This window comes from Mastigoproctus giganteus, chromosome 3 (assembly GCF_048544385.1).
Source record: "Mastigoproctus giganteus isolate SK-2022 chromosome 3, ASM4854438v1, whole genome shotgun sequence".
In the NCBI taxonomy this organism is placed as follows: Eukaryota; Metazoa; Arthropoda; class Arachnida; order Uropygi; family Thelyphonidae; genus Mastigoproctus; species Mastigoproctus giganteus.
In genome coordinates, this window is record NC_143577.1 from 41,085,237 (window position 1) to 41,101,960 (window position 16,724).

Here is a 16,724-nt window from a genome sequence, read left to right on the forward strand (position 1 = left end):
TATTTACTTATCAGTCAATCTCTCATAACTTTTGTCAATGTTAACTAACTTCATAAAAGGTTCATATAATGGTGTTTTCAAATATTGAAATAGAATAAAAATTTTATATCTTGTTTATAAAAAATATATAACAGTAGCCCATTAAAAAAGTGACCTGTTGACCTCTAGTTATGAACATTTGGTTAACAAATATGCCCTGAAGATATTATGTCACCTATGCCAGTTAAAAAGAGAATCTCTTTTTAATTTTAGAAAGAATCTCTTTTTAAAATTAAAAAGAGATTCTCTTTTTAATATACCAGCATGTTACAATGACCTATCTGTCTTATATACCTTGAAAGATGAACAAATTTTCTATAATGAACCAAAAATTTCCACCACTTTATCTTATTTTTTATTGTTTTTATAATATTTGCATCTCAAAATGAAAAAGAATGCTAATTATTGAAGCTAATGACAAGCTTATGGGCTGACCATGAGAAATCACTCATTGGCTGTTTCACTTACTCATTGATTTCACATGCTCGCTGACAATTTCTCACCCTCATCGGCATAATGAACTTAAGTTTGGCTAAAAAGATCATTTCATGTAGTGTATGTATAGACTATATTTTTATTGATATGGCTCCTATGAACCTGATAAAAATTAAGATTTTACAACCTGTAGATAATGGTTGTGCATTCTAAAACCATTATTGCTAAACAGTTTGGCATTCCTATGAGTACATTGTTCACAATTCTGAAAGATAAAAAAAGATCAAAGCTCAGAGAAATCTGCTGCACTGAGCAGAGTCCTAGCAAGAAACATAAAGTATCGAGATCTTAAAAATGTACTCTTGGAATGATTAATAATGATGCATGCAAAAAATGTTCCCACAGACTAAAGGTTCCCAAACTTTCTTGGTTCACGGTGCCATCAGCATCTCAGTAAATTTTTCACAGCATCCCTAGGCCAAAAGAAATACCTAAGTTAGGTCCAAACAACTTAGTAGCTGTTTGAAAAAATAATACACATAAATTGAAATAAAAAATAATATTTTTATTTCATTCTTAAATAACCACAATCACTTACCAACTTATTTTCCCTCGAAAATTTTAAATATCCTGCAGTGCCCCTGTGAGTTATCTGTGGCACCCAGGGCACTGCGGCACACAGTTTGGGAACCACAGTCATAGACAAAAATCTTTTAAAAATTAAGGCTCAATCATTTGCATATCAGATGAACACTGATGATTTCAAGTCTTCCAATGGACAATGGACAGTTCCAAAAATTTAAGACTTGTCATGGGCTCTCTTTCAAAACGTGTGTGGCAAAAGTGCAGCCGTCAACAACAAAGCTATGAAGGAACGGAAAAAAAATCATTTAAGAAATATTTTGTATCAAATACTGACAAAACTGGACTTTTTTTGAGCAGGAAGAAATATGAAAATTTTGCTGTTTGTCAATAACTTAACCCCTAACTGCCAAGTAAATGACCTACATGAAATCACTGTTCAGTAGTTGCAACCTAATATAACACCAGTTCTTCTGTCACATGATCAAGGTGTAATCCAATTCTTTAAGAAAAACTATTGAAAAATGCTATTAAACAAATTTGTACCATGTCTTGAAAACAAAACACAATATGAAATTGACATACTGAAGGTGGTGTATTTATGTATGTCAGCACGGGTTGAATTTGACAAAAAAAAATGATTGCCAATTGCTTAAAACATGCTGGATTTGTCACCTTGAATGATGCAATGAAAGAATCTTTGTATGATTCCTCTTCTATTAAATGTGAAGAACAGTCTGAACTTTGTGAGGATGTGCATCTTCACCTAAACTTAGAGGGAAATGCATTTTGAAGACTATGCCAAAGTGGATGCAGACATTGCATGTGTCAAGATATGCATGAATGAAAAGGAACTCATTGAAGACAGAACAGAACCTGAAATTTGTAATGATGCAGAAGAGGAACCTACTATGGTTGAGCAAGGTATTTCAATGAAGGATGCACATTTGCAGCTCAACTGTTAAAGTGAATTAACCACTAATATGCCTTCATAATTCTTTTAAAACTTGCTCTGCCATTGAAACAGTGCATTTTGGCAGATTATTATAAAGCTGGATCCAATTCCCCTGTCTATGGTCTGAAGGATGCACATTTGCATCAAGTGCAGCTCAACTGTGAAAGTGAATTAACCACTAATATGCCTTCATAATTCTTTTTTAAAACATGCTCTGCCATTGAAACAGTGCATTTTGGCAGATTATTATAAAGCTGAATCCAATTCCCCTGTCTATGGTTAGACCTTGATATACATGTAAATATGTACATATCTACATAAATGCCAGGTGGGCAGGAGCAGCAGTGCATAGCACACGCTTCTTGATTAGACCGGGGTTCGAGCCCGTGATGACCAAATATGGAGGATGCGGAAAGGTTAGGGAATGACCACTGCATATCTCCAGAGCAATATGGCCTTAGTTGCTAATGCTCCTAAAAAAAAAAAAAAAAAAACCCATCTACATAAATATGAGGGGTATTTTAAAGGTTCATTTCCCGAGTGAAGGTTTTATTTGAGGAGTGTGGTAACGTTACTTTTCAACAGCATCCCCATTGGAGTTAATGCACTTTTGCCATTAATACTGCAATGTGTGTTGACTCCAGCTGTAAAGGCAGGTGGAGTCAACACATTGCAACTTTCTTTAAAGTTTTCTCTTGGGTCTCCCGGAATGCATCCACTGCAGCAATTCTATCACTGTCAGTGGGAAAATGGATGTCAGCCAGGTATTTTTTTCAAATTAGGAAATGGGCAAAAGTCCAATGGTGCTAGATCTGGTGGTCCAGGGTTTCCAAGCCACACTCATGCAATGCATCACACCCAAGATGATGACAGACTTATAAGCAGGAGAACTGTCCTAGTGGAACAAGATTCCTTTGCTAAGGTTTCCTTGGTGTTTGTCTTTGTTGTTTTCATGCAAATGTTCAAAAGGCCTGTGTAATATGCCTCTGTGACTGTCTGCCCTTTCTGAAGGTAATCCACTAGCAACACTCCATCAGCACCCCAAAAAACTGATGTCATTCCCTTTCCAGAAAAATGAATCGATGTAGCTTTTTTTGGAGGGAGAGAAGAGCTGTGTTTCCTCTAAGTTTGGACTGCTCTTTTGTCTCAGAATGAAGGTGACAGATTCATATATCATTCATGGTTACAAGTCTTGCAAGGAAATTTGCTGGACCTGCCTGAAAATGATTCAAATGTTCATGTGACATGACAATTCATGCATTTTTGACTGCTGTCAACAACTTTTGGACCATTGTGCTGACATCCTTTTCATAGAGAGAACCTCTGTTATTATGTGGTGCATACATTCAGAGGAGATGCCCAAGATGCTGAAAATTTGTATGTAAGTAAATATAACGTCTCCAATTAGATTGTTAGATTCCGATTCCTCTGGATGTCTATAACGGGAATCGTATCCTTGTAAAATTTTGTGAATAAAGAATTTTATTATTATTAAAAGTACAAAACTGTCATTCATCACCAGATCATGCACACTGTCAACAACTTCTGGAGTGATGCACATTGCAGGTCTTTCACAGTGTGTGCAATCTTTTAGGCTCTCCCTTCATTTAAATTCTGCTGCTCACTTCTTAACAATGGAATAGGAAGGGAAATCCACCACCACAAATCACCTTTGGCATAGGTCCCTTTTTTTCCGAAATATTGGATTGAATTTTGAATTTTGGGAACTGAAATATGGGGACTGAATTTTGAACATCCTCATTTACACAACTGTGTTGATTTCATGACATGTAATCAAAAAAGACATTGAAACTGCATGAAACTTGGTAGATTACCATATGAAGTGTTATATATTAAGCAAAGAAATTTTTCACACTGCACCACTGCCCTTTCATGCTCAGGACACAAACTTTTCTTACCCCCACCCCCATATTGTACATATATATTACTGTATACACATAATAACTTGCAAATTAATCTTACTTGGTTGTAAAATATATGCAACATGTACAATCTTCATTTTTCTTGTTGTAGTTTACTGTACCACATATTCTGAATTAGGTTATACTATACTGTGTTATGCATACTGCGTTTTAGCATTTAATGTAGAATTACATTAAATGCTAAAACTTTTCTTTGTTCTTTCATTGATTTTATGAACTATTAATGTAAAGTCCTTTTGATATAATGATAATTATAATTTCAATATAATGATAATGGTTAAATGAGAGGAGTGTGTTATAGGCCTAATGATTCTGATGATTACAACGAACAACTGTACAGAGAAATAGAGTGGGCCAGTAAATCAGAATGTCTTATAATAGGGGATTTTGACTTCCCAGATATTGACTGGAACTTGTGGGTTGGTCACTCACACACTATCCAGACTTTTGTAGATTTACTGGATGATTGTTTTCTACATCAGCATGTCCAAGAGGCAAACAGAGGGAGTAACACTCTTGATCTGCTTATCAGCAAAGATTATTTGTGCATTAAGAATTTGCAGATAAAGGAACCACCAGGTGGCAGTGATCACAGTGTACTGATGTGGGATTTACTTAAAGGTGTAACTACCATCAGGGGTAAAGGGAAGGGTTTTTGCTTTCGTAAAGGTGACTACAGTGGTCTCAGACAGTTTTTAAATTCCATACAGTGGTACCAACTGATGATGTTACTAACAGCAAATTCCAAATGGAAAGCATTCAAGGAATTAATCTTGGACGCTACTAGGCTTTTCATACCAACTAAGAAATCAACTTACCCAAATTCATAACAAGATGCAAAGAAATGTAGATTGGCACTTGCTGTTGTGAGTGTCAGTAGCCCATAAAAATGGCTGAAAAAAGTAAAATTTGCAAAGATGTATTGGAAAAAAAGCAGTAAGTTTTGAAATGGCAGTGGATATTATAAAAACACATGAAAAAGGTGAGACTGAAATCTTGCATTGGCAATGTGTTTGGCCTTAATATTTTAATATTTAGGCCAAACACAAACACAAAAACATTAATAATATTTTATTTATTATTAAAGGCAAAAAAGAGAAGGAAAGAATTTTGAAACATGTACGGTCAGTTCTGCTATAACATGCATTTTAGCAATGTGAATTTGCTCCAGTGTGACTGATATATTAGGAAACAATGTGAGTATAATGCAATTTTCGTGTTGGCTCATGTGCAATTTTGTCTGCGAGTAACACCAGGTGAATGCAAAGCCTGGCACTAAGCTGAACGTAGCAACCTGCACAGCAATACATACAAGTTTATGAAGCTTTAAAAATGTCAAACGTGTGAGAGCTATATATTCCCATTTACTGTGGTTGTATTGGTCGAAAACACACTGTTGTCATTTGCTGCATTCATAAGATAACAGGTGAAATTGTAGGCTGACTCATGTTTTCAGGAGTTCACATTTTTCTGTTTGAACAGAAATTTTGTGAGGTGTGATAGCATGAGCAGAGGTGCAACATTTCTGGAGGTCACTACCATAAAACCATTTGCAGTTCCTGGTTCATTGGGCTTTTCTGTTAGTGCAATCTATTTGGTCTTACAGCAATCACAGTGTTATCTCATTCAATATTGTCTCTTCTTTATCTTCTGACAGTCATGATTTTCCAAGATATAAAACTGCTCAAGCTGACTGGAATCTCTTTGATCAGAACATTAAAGAAGTTTTTGCTTGGAAAATATCCATCGTATTGGTTGGTTGTTTGGCTCTTAATCTGAAGTTTGATGAAATAATGCATACTATTGCAGTGCAGCTATTTATGATAGTTCTCTAGAAGGAAAAGAGGATGCATAACTCAGTCCCTTGGTGGTCACAATCTCTAACTGATCTTCGTAAAAACCTAAAAAACTCTAGGAAGGATTTACAATGAGCTAGAAGAAACAATAGACCTTTGGAAGAAATTGCTAGGCTAAATGAATTATATAGGGATGCCCGTAAAACATACTTCAATTCCATTTACAGAGAGAAACGCTCTGCATAGGAAAGCTTTGTCAAGTCCTCTTTGGATAAGGATCCATGGGGTTTGCTGTATAAACTTGTAGTTGACAAATTACTTCCAGGGGTGATTTTCTCCTCTGTTTTGATGGAAAATAATATCGAATAACTTACATGGGAAGAATCCACGAATTCCATCTGGGATGAATTAATCAAGCAAGATTATACTGTTCCAGAGCATTTTGAACAAACAAGGCTTAGAACGGAACACTTACTTATGAGAGTCCTGCCCAGGAGCAGGTATTTACGCAGGATGAAATTGGTTATGCTGTCTCATTCCATGAAAGATGGAAAGCGTCCGGGATTGGACCATATGGAAGTGGCTGTAATGAAGAGAATCTGGACTTGTTGTCCACTGTTATTTATAAACCTCTTTAATACTTCTTTGAATGAAGGGTATTTCCTGGTTCCCTGGAATCGTGCCAACTTTAAAATTCTTCTCAAAATTCCTGGAAAACCTGCAAATTTAACTTCATCTTATTGTCCCATTGCATTGCTCCCAGTTTTCGGAAAGGTTCTAGAAAAGGCTTACTGTTATGAGATTCTTGAAAAATTATCATAGTAAAAACTTGTCATATCAATTTCAGTTTGGCTTTGTGAAAGGCAAGTCAACTGTGGATGCTATTAGATTGGTTTTGGACTTGGTTTCTTCTTCTTCTGAGAGAAAATATGTCCTCGGTCTCCTTGTGGACTTCAGAGGGGCCACTGTTTGGTGTCAGTGTCCTGGTGAGGTTCCGGGAGGCCGAGGTTTCAATTCCCATTTACTGTTTGATCTCTGACTATTTTCAGGACCAGTGTCTTGTTGTCTCCTCTGGATTCGGTTCTGTGGTGAGACCAGTCACTCAGGGCTGCCCTCAGGGATCAGTTCTTGGACCTGTATGTCGGAACGTTGTCCTTGATGGGTGGCTTAATATCAACCAGGAAAACATCCTGAAAATTGCATATGCTGACGACTTGGTTGTCATTGTTTATGGAAACTCAAGGTTTCAAATTGAAACCAGGGCAAATGAAATGCTTGTTGATTTTAACAACTGGTGTTAAGTGCACAAATTAGAAATTTCCACTACTAAAACAAAGCAAATGCTCTTTAAAGGGCGATTAGATCAAAACAGGCCTCCTACTATCAGATTATTAGACAAACCTATTAAATTAGTAAGTGTTTATAAATATCTTGGCATAATGTTATCCTACACAGCATGTGCTACACAGCAAATGCATGGGGCCCCTGCATTAGTAAATACAATGTTAATAAGTACATAACCCAGGCCCAAAGGTTTTTCCTCCTAGCCACCTAGAGATCTTGCCGTACAATTTCAACTGTGGCTCTACAAGTTATTTTGGATAAAATACCTATAAAATATGAAGTCATTTTTAATTATCTTCAACATTTCGGAAGGCAGGGTGTGCCTAAAACCCTTGGACAGTACTCCATTAATCTTGACGTACCTACTAAGAATGATATAACAGGAAATAGATTCTTTAGTGACTGGCAAAATGAATGGGTAAATGCTATTACTGGCCAGATAACATTTGGATTTTTGCCTAGGGTAGCTGAATTTGATAAACATTCTTTTTGGTTTAATCCAGGGCTAAATTTAACCTTTTTGTTTTCTGTACACGGCAGCCTAAATTCAAAGTTGCATTCTCTGGGTTTGGCTGCCTCTCCAATGTGTAAATGTGGTTCTCTGGAGACTGTCCAACATTTAATATTTGAGTGTAATTACTACGTTGATGAGGTATGAATTACAGATGTTAGGGGCTTAGAGGAGAACAAGTATCCTGTGTGTTATCAGACACTCAATCTAAAACACTGATGGATCCAATATCTTTCTATTACAGAAGATTTAGGAGAAGTCCGGTTGGCCTGCCTCCCTAAAATCCACTCATGCACACCTTCTCAATGGTAAGCCCTCTTACGCCACTTAGGAGGCAACGAACGTGTAGAGTGGTTCTCTTCAAGATGCCTGGTCAGTGTGAAGACGAAAAGATCAAACCCTCCAGCATACGACAGCATGACAAAACAAATGGCCCTAAGTCCTCAGCGGCTTTCACTCCCCCTCTTATGGCAGTGAGAGGATCAGAGTGGAAGCAGAGGGTGCTAAGAATCTCTGGGTACGACCAGGCTGCCGTGCACGGAAACTGAACTTGGCCTGTTACAATGTAATATCACTCATCCGTGAAGATAGGATATTAGAGCTGGAAAAGGAATTAGAAAATGTGAATTGGAATATCATCGGGTTGGCCGAAACAAGAAGAAGAAATGAATCACTTATAAGTTTATCAAGTGGAAATCTGCTGTACACCAATGGAAACAGTGAAATGAGTGAAGGTGGAGTTGGGTTTCTGGTCCATAAAGATTTAAAAAAACAACATTTTGGAATTCAAAAGTACATCATCAAGGGTGTCAAGACTAATACTCAAGATTTCTAAGAGGTACAAGCTAAAGATTATAATGATTTATGCACCAACATCGAGCCATGATGATGAAGAGGTTGAAGAAATGTACACTGAAATTGAGAGTCTTCTAGATGAGCAGAAAACCCACTACACTATTATTATGGGGGACTTCAATGCTAAGGTTGGAAAAAGGCAAAACAGCGCAGAAAGAGAAACTATAGGAAATTTTGGAATTGGTGAAAGAAATAAAAGAGGTGAAAGACTTGTGAAATTTGCAGAATCTCAAGGACAGAAAAGGGTGAACAGAAAGTGGATATGGAAGAGTCCAAATGGATTAACAACTAATGGAATTGACTTCATCCTCACTAACAGAAGATATATTGTGAATGATGTTACCATCCTGAATAAGGTAAATGTTGGAAGTGATCACAGAATGGTAAGGTGTACACTTGATATAGATGTAGGAAAGGAAAAAACTGACTCGAGTAAATAATACAAAGGTCTTTGAGATAACAGAGGAGGAGAAAAAGCAGTATGTACTAGAACTTAAGAACAAGTTTGAGCTTCTGCAGACTGCTCAGGACCAAGATATCGACGAGGAATATTACAACTTTCTGAAAGTGATAAAGCCCAAGAAACCTATAGGGAAACAGAAATCCAAAGAAGAAAAAATTAGTCAAGAAACACTTGTCATGATGAACCGAAGACGACAAACGAAGAGCAAGAAAAACACTGACAGGGAGAAAATTGAGTATACTGAGTTATGAAAAGCCATTAGAAAGAGACTCAGAGAGGACATAAGAAGATTTAACACAAGAAAAGTAGAACAAGCATTAAGGGAAAACAAAGGATTGAAATCAGCAGCCATGAGCAGTAATACAGAAAGACAAATGATACTGAAACTGAAGAATAGCGATGGTGTACTTATAAACAGCAGAGAAGGCATAATTCAAATAGCAGAAGACTACTATAGAGAATTATACAAGGAGCGAGGGAATGACACCAGCAGTGGGGAAGATGGATTGCAAAGTAGCAACACATACGACATACCCGATATCCTTCCTGATGAGGTAGAACATGCATTGAAGAAAATGAAGAATCGGAAAGCCCTGGGGGAAGATGAAGTTACTGTAGAGTTGTTAAAATTGGGAAGAAGAGACATAACACAAAAACTGGAAAGGCTCTTCACAAAGTGCATTAGGAAAGGTGTGACACCTAAGCAGTGGAATAATGCAATCATAGTTTTGCTACATAAGAAAGGAGATAAATCAGAAATTGGAAATTATAGACCAATTAGCTTGTTATCCCACATCTACAAGTTGTTCACAAGGGTCATTACTAACAGACTAGAAAGAATACTTGATGAGAATCAACCGAAAGAGCAAGCTGGCTTTAGGACAGGATTCTCAACTATGGATCACCTTCACGTAATATCACAGCTAATGGAGAAAGCAAATGAATATAAAACACCATTATGCCTGGCATTTGTGGATTATGAAAAGGCATTTGACTCCATACAGCATAAGGCAATGTTTCGGGCACTGGAAAGACAAGGCATGATACCCCACATAATATGATTTTGAATAAAATATATGAGAATGCTATCTCCTTTATTAGACTAGCCAAAGACAGTAGCAAATTTAAAATCGAGAAAGGAGTTCAACAATATCTCCAAAGCTGTTTATTGCTGCCCTTGAGGAAGCTTCCAGAAGATTAGACTGGTCGGAGAAAGGAGTCAATGTGAACGAAGAGTACCTAAACCATTTACGATTTGCATTGTGGTCATAAGCCACGATCCCAAAGAATTAGAGGAAAATCTTAATGTTATGCAACAGTTAGTAAGGATTTTGGACTAAAGATGAATATGGCTAAAACAAAAGTAATGATGAACAAGTATGCCACAGAAAGGGAAATAATGATTGAAGGAGCAGTAATTGAAAAGGTGGAGTCATATACTTATCTGGGACAAGTTATTAGCTGTAATAATGATAAATGGCTGGAAGTCAAGAGAAGAATAAATTTTGGATGGATAGCATTCAGGAAATATAGTCGCATACTGAAGAGCAATATCCCAGTTTGTCTGAAACGTAAAATAATGAACCAATGTATACTCCCCACCATGACTTATGGAAGTGAAACTTGGGCACTCACCAAAAGAATGGAAGAGAAGCTGAGAACTACACAGCAAAGAATGGAATGAATTATATTGGGAATCAGACTGTTAGATAAGAGAAACACATGGATTAGGCAGCAAACTCAAGTAAAGGAGATTCTTATCAAAACTAAAGAACTAAAATGGTCTTGGGTAGGACACATAGTTCGAAGACATGATGACAGATGGACTAAGAAAATAACAGAATGGTACCCAAGAGGAGCTAGAAGAAAACCTAGAAGACAAAGGCGGAGATGGATACATGAAATTCATGAGTTTGTGGGTAGTAAATGGATGGCCAGTGCTCAAAACAGAAGGAACTAGAAAGTTGTTGGAGAGGCCTTCATCCTGCAGTGGATTGAAAATGGCTGATGATGACTACGTTGATTATAGGTATGAATTACAGATGTTAACTAATGTTTATGATGAATGTGATCTCCCGAAACTTGTTGAAAATAATGAAAATTTTGAGGCCCTGGCAAATTTTGCTGAAAAGGTATTCCATAGAAGGAGGAGAATAATAAATGTTATCTGATTGCTATTTCTAGATTGAATAATTGGTTGAATAATTTTCTCATTTTAGTTGAATACTTTGGTGTTGACTGCCTACTTTGATTTTCTCACTTGGCAACATTAGTAAATTTCTGTTTGTGCTTATGTTTAATAGTTGTTTTGATCTGAAGATTTTTCAGACCTTATCTTAACTGTAAATATTGTAAACTCTTTACTGTAAATATTGTAATCTCTTTACTGTAAATACCGTAAACTCTTTACTGTAAATATTGTAATCTCTTTACTGTAAATACCGTAAACCACTTAAAATTCTAAACTCTTTACTGTAAATGTTGTAAACTGTTTAAAATTGTAAATTCTTTACTGTAAATATTGTAATACTGTAAATATTTCATTAGTAGAGGCACATGATGCAAGAAAGCAAGCTTATACAGCATCTGCCCAAAAAAAAAAAAAAAAACCCTTTCACATTTCACTGATCCATTCATTCCAAATGTTTGTCTAGTTCTGCCTTGAATTTATTTAAGCTATCAACTTCCACAACAACAGATCGAAGTTTATTCCAGCAATCAACTACCAGCTGGCTAAAGCCAAACTTCCACACATCTGTTCTACAACTGTTTTTCCTCAGTTTCAATCTATTCCCCCCCCCCTCAGGTTTGTAATCTGAGCAAGAGAAAGAATACCCGCAGCATTAATCCTGCTCAATCCATTCAAAGCTTTTTACACTTCAATTAGATTACGCTGCAGATGCCTAGTCTCTGGAAGCTGCCATTTGCAGAATTTAAGCCTTTCTTCATAAGAGCACCCCTTTGTTCCCTTCACCAGTCTTGTTGCCCTTCTCTGTACTCATTCTAGAAACTCTACGCCTTTCCTAAAATGAGGCTTCCTGACTTGTACACAGTACTCAAGGTGTGGCCTCACCTTTGCCTTATACAAGGGGATAATCACCTCCTTATTCTTTCTTGAAAAATTCCTGTATATCATTCACAAGATCCCATGACCTACTCTGGCAGCCTATCTGCACTGCTCAGAAAACTTCATATCTAACTGCACAATTACCCCAAGGTCTCTTTCATTCTCCAATACCCTGAGTGTAACACCACCTAGTTGGCATATTTCTCTGCGGTTACTGCTACCCATATGCAGTACTTCCATTTGTCAATGTTAAACTTCAGTTGTCACTTCTCAGCCCGTCTACCCAACATTTCCAGATCCTGTTGCAGCAGCATACTGTCATTACTGTTATTAACAACCCTGCCAACCTTTGTGTCATCTGCAAACTTTGACATTAAGCTTGATATACCTTCATCAATATCATTGATAAATATACAAAAGAACAATGGGCCTAACAACGAACCCTGACACCGCTGATACCATTAGTCCACGTAGAGCAGTACCCATTGACCAGCACTCTCTGTCTTCTATCACTCAACCATCCTTTTATCCATTGTAGCAACTTCCCCTTACTGCCATACTGCTACAATTTGTACAGTAGTCTTCCATGTGCAACAGTATCAAAAGCTTTCCTGAAATCCAAGTATATGATATCAAACTTATTTTTTGCATCCAGTTCCTTTGTGACCACATCATAGTATCCAATCAAATTGGTCAGAAAGGACTTCCCCTTGACAAACCCATGCTGTGTCTAAATTATTGCTGCAGTCTTGTCGAAATGATCTTGCAATGCTTCTTTAACCAATTACTCCATTATTTTCCCTTGAACAGAAGTCAAACTAGCAGGTCTGTAATTACTTGTGTCACCATTTGATCCCCTTTGTGAACTAGAGATATATTTTCAAATCTTCAATACATGTGGACTTCCCTTGAGTCCAAGGATGCTCTCATAATGATGGCTAGGGGTTTGCTTACTTCTTTGCTGCCTCCTTTATTATAACTGGATAGATCCCATCCACTCCCAGGTGACTTTCTTATGTTTAACTTCAACAATTTCTTCTCCACTTTGCTCTCAGTTACTACAAAATCATTGAACTCCTTGTTAAAGTTTGATAAACATCTGGCCCTTTCCTCCTTGAATAACTCCTCATGTGTGAATGTAGTTGCAAAATACTCATTTAGTTTGGCAGCTATCTGAGAATGATCATCAACAGTCAAACCATTGATATCAAGTGGACCAATCTGATTCATCCCCTTCCTTTTAGAGTTTATATAAGTAAAGCAGTCTTTGCATCATTAGCCAAAGATTTTTCATGATCTGCCTTCACTTGTCTAACCTCCTTTGTGACTTGATTACAGACTAGTTTGTATCTACCATAGGCTTCTGTGTCACCTGACAATTTATGCACATCCCATGCACTTTTCTTCTTTGCTATGAGTCTCATTAGTTTATCTAATATCCATTTGGTCCTGAACCTAGAGCAGTATTTCTTAGTTGAAACAAAAAACCTAGTAGCTTCCAAGATTACTTCCTTGAATGCTTCCTATTTAGAATTTGCTGTTGGTAACATCATCAGTTGGTCCCACTGTATAGAAATTAAAAACTGTCTAAGACCACTGTATTCACCTTTATGAAAGCAAACACCCTTCCCTTTACCCCTGATGGTAGTTACATCTTTAAGTAAATCTCACATCAGTACATTGTGATCACTGCTACCTAGTGGTTCCTTAATCTGCAAATTCTTAATGAATGATTAATCACTGCTGATAATCAGATCAAGAGTGTTACTCCGCCTTGTTGCCTCGCTAACATGCTACTGTAGAAAACAATCATCCAATAAATCCACAAAATCCTTGGTAGTATGCAAGTGACCAACCCACAAGTTCCAGTCTATATATGGGGAGTAAAGTCCCCCATTATAAGACACTGATTTACTGGCCCACTCTATTTCTCCATATAATTATTCATTGTACTCAACAGAGTTATTAAGCCTATAACAAACTCCTACCCTAATTTTTGCTTTTCCAGTGCATATATCACACCAAACTGACTCAACATTGCACTGTCCATCTATGTCAACTGGATGCAATTCCTTAGATTTTATGTGTTTCTTAACTAATAGCATATCCCCTCCTCCCTTCCTATCCTGTCTATCCTTTCTGTGCACATTGTACTTCCCAAATTCCAATTCTGCATCCCTTATATCTTGAGGGCTGTTGACCCTCCTATGTGTGAGTCCTGTGGCACAATTTTAACAATCAGACACATTTTCGTTGGCTGTCCAGATTTTAGCAATATCCGTTTTACCGCTTTTAATCATCTGACTGAGCCATATACACTCAGTCAGATTTTATCCAACAATGACAATGTGTCTGCTGGTTTTAGCTTTTTTAAATCAATAAAGGTTTTTACTCGTATTTAAAATTTATATGTTATCGTTGTTTCTTTTATTGATATATTTTTTTATTATATATCTGGTCATGGTGGCCTAACTAATTAGGTCAGTGAGAGGTTAAATTTTTATATATTATGTGGTCTTGGCATATTATAGCCTTAGTTGCTAATGCACCAATAAAATCCAAACCAAACCAAACCAAACCAAACCCTTATATCTGAGTAGCACCAAGTCTCTAATATCCCAACAATATCCACCTTGGATGTCTTAACCAGCACTTCAAAATTTGTTTACTGTACTCCTAGCATTGGTGTACATGCAAGTATACATGCACTTGTTCTTACTCTTAATTACTCTAATACAGCCCATGTATTTACTTGTTTCATTACTCTCACCAGTTCCTGAAATCTGAGGCAACTTGCTTTCTGGGCTGTTGCTCATTCCAGTAGAAGCAGTGCAAGAATAATTTTAACCCTGCCTGGGGCTACTGTTAATCTTTAATCTGTGAATTCCCCCCAAGCTACCAGTTTTCTGACCCACCTAATATTGCCTCAATAGCATCAGTAAATATTCTTGCACCCTTTCTATTTAAGTGTATCCCATCCCTGTAGAAGCAGTCTCTCCTGTTAACAAGCACAGACCACACTGAGGAAAATTCTACCCCACGAACCCTGCACAATCTTTCCAGGACCGAATTGATTGACAAGGCTGTCATCATATACTCCCTCCTATCGTGTCTGGGCAGGATTGCAGACACTTTAAAAATTTTACCCTTACTCGTGACTTTTTTTCAGCATTGACCTGTACTTGCTTAGTAAATCCGCAGATATTCTACACTTAATGTCATTAGTGCCAACGTGTACAACGATATCACCTTTTAAGGGCACAACGTTGTGCCCTTAAAAGATGATATCTGCTCTACAATATCAAAAGTTGATATCTGCTCATCAACTTTTGCTCCTGGCAGATATACCCTGGTTCTATTCCACCTATCCTTTTTGCACAATATATTTCCCATTTTCCTGGCAATTGAGTCATATACAATAACTATCTCCTGTGGGACCAGTGCATTCTGCCCTGAAGGTTGCTGCTGTGTTGTCTGGTGCATAAGAGTGTGCTTGGGCATTGATCTGGGCAGCTGAGAACTTGATGGGCCCTCATTTTAATTCCTTCGAGGGCATCCGCCTGGCTCTTCAAGGTCTCATAGAGGCCCATCAGAATGCTGAGTAATCACCGAATTTCTTCACATTCTCTGCACCTAGCACGCACACAAAGACATCCTCCATGGCTAGATCATTTCCTGTTCAAGAGAGATCTGCAAACATCATATTTTGCACATTTTTGTAGACTGTGATATGCTGGAGAATCATCCCCTATGGTTCTCCTGTGAACCACAGCACTTTCGCTAATTTGCGCAAGTTGCTTTGCTGCTCTAGTCTGGGGCATGATTTCCGTTTAAATACAATTTATTTAAAAATTAAAAGGATTTATAAATTTATTTGATTAATTGCTAATACTATACTAAGCTAACAGATTCCTACTTCAGTCCTACATATTATGCTATCTAGTTTTATGTTATGCCTTAGGCTATCAAGTTCGAGATATACATAATGCTATTCCGTATCAATACTACACAATGGCGGCAAGTTTCGAACAGTACAAGTTTTACTGATACTAAGCAATAACACACAAAATCTCTATCTAAGTTCAAAATAAACTAAGTATTGTAACTAGAAATATAAAGCTATTTCTAGAAAATAAATTAATATGCCAATTTAGTCAATAAAATGATAAAAATTTAAGCAAAACTTCTCTATTTGCTGGAGCCGTAAAAACTTTGCCCGCACTGAGCTAATTCATAACAAGACACAAAGAAATGCAGATAAATAGAAACTTTTTGAAATATTGTTACATATAAGGTATAAGGTATGTTCGTGTCAGACGGCACCTGGGATTTCTCCCATCTCCGCGCGTGTGTTCGCTGTATAGAGGACAGTACACTGTCAAGCCAGAGACTTGAAAGTGTGTGGGCCATGTCTGTGTAGTGTGATGTGTTGTGCCCATTGTTTGTCCGGCTTATTGGCCCTAGTGGGGCCCGACGTTGGCCATATCTCGCCACGTGGAGGCTAGCCGGGTGTGTCCAGAATCATGACAAGTTGCTCTGGCAGGTCCTGCCACCTAGTTTCCTGGGATTTCAGTGGCTAGGACCTCAAAAAAAAAAAAAAACTATGCGTTAATTCTTAATAAGATTGCTGTTAGCAAATCACTGGCTGGGGTTGAATGGTAGAGGGATGTGTTAAAAGGCCTAATAGGTCGGGCAGAATTTTGTTGTTATTAAATTTAGATGTGTGGGCTGTAT

General features: G+C 37.3%; 1 protein-coding gene across 1 annotated transcript in view; it reads right to left on the reverse strand.

Moving 5' to 3' along the window:
* The window catches only part of LOC150087903 (hemicentin-1-like), a 1,496,027-nt gene that overhangs the window by 132,108 nt on the left and 1,347,195 nt on the right, over positions 1–16,724 (reverse strand). The window lies entirely within an intron of this gene.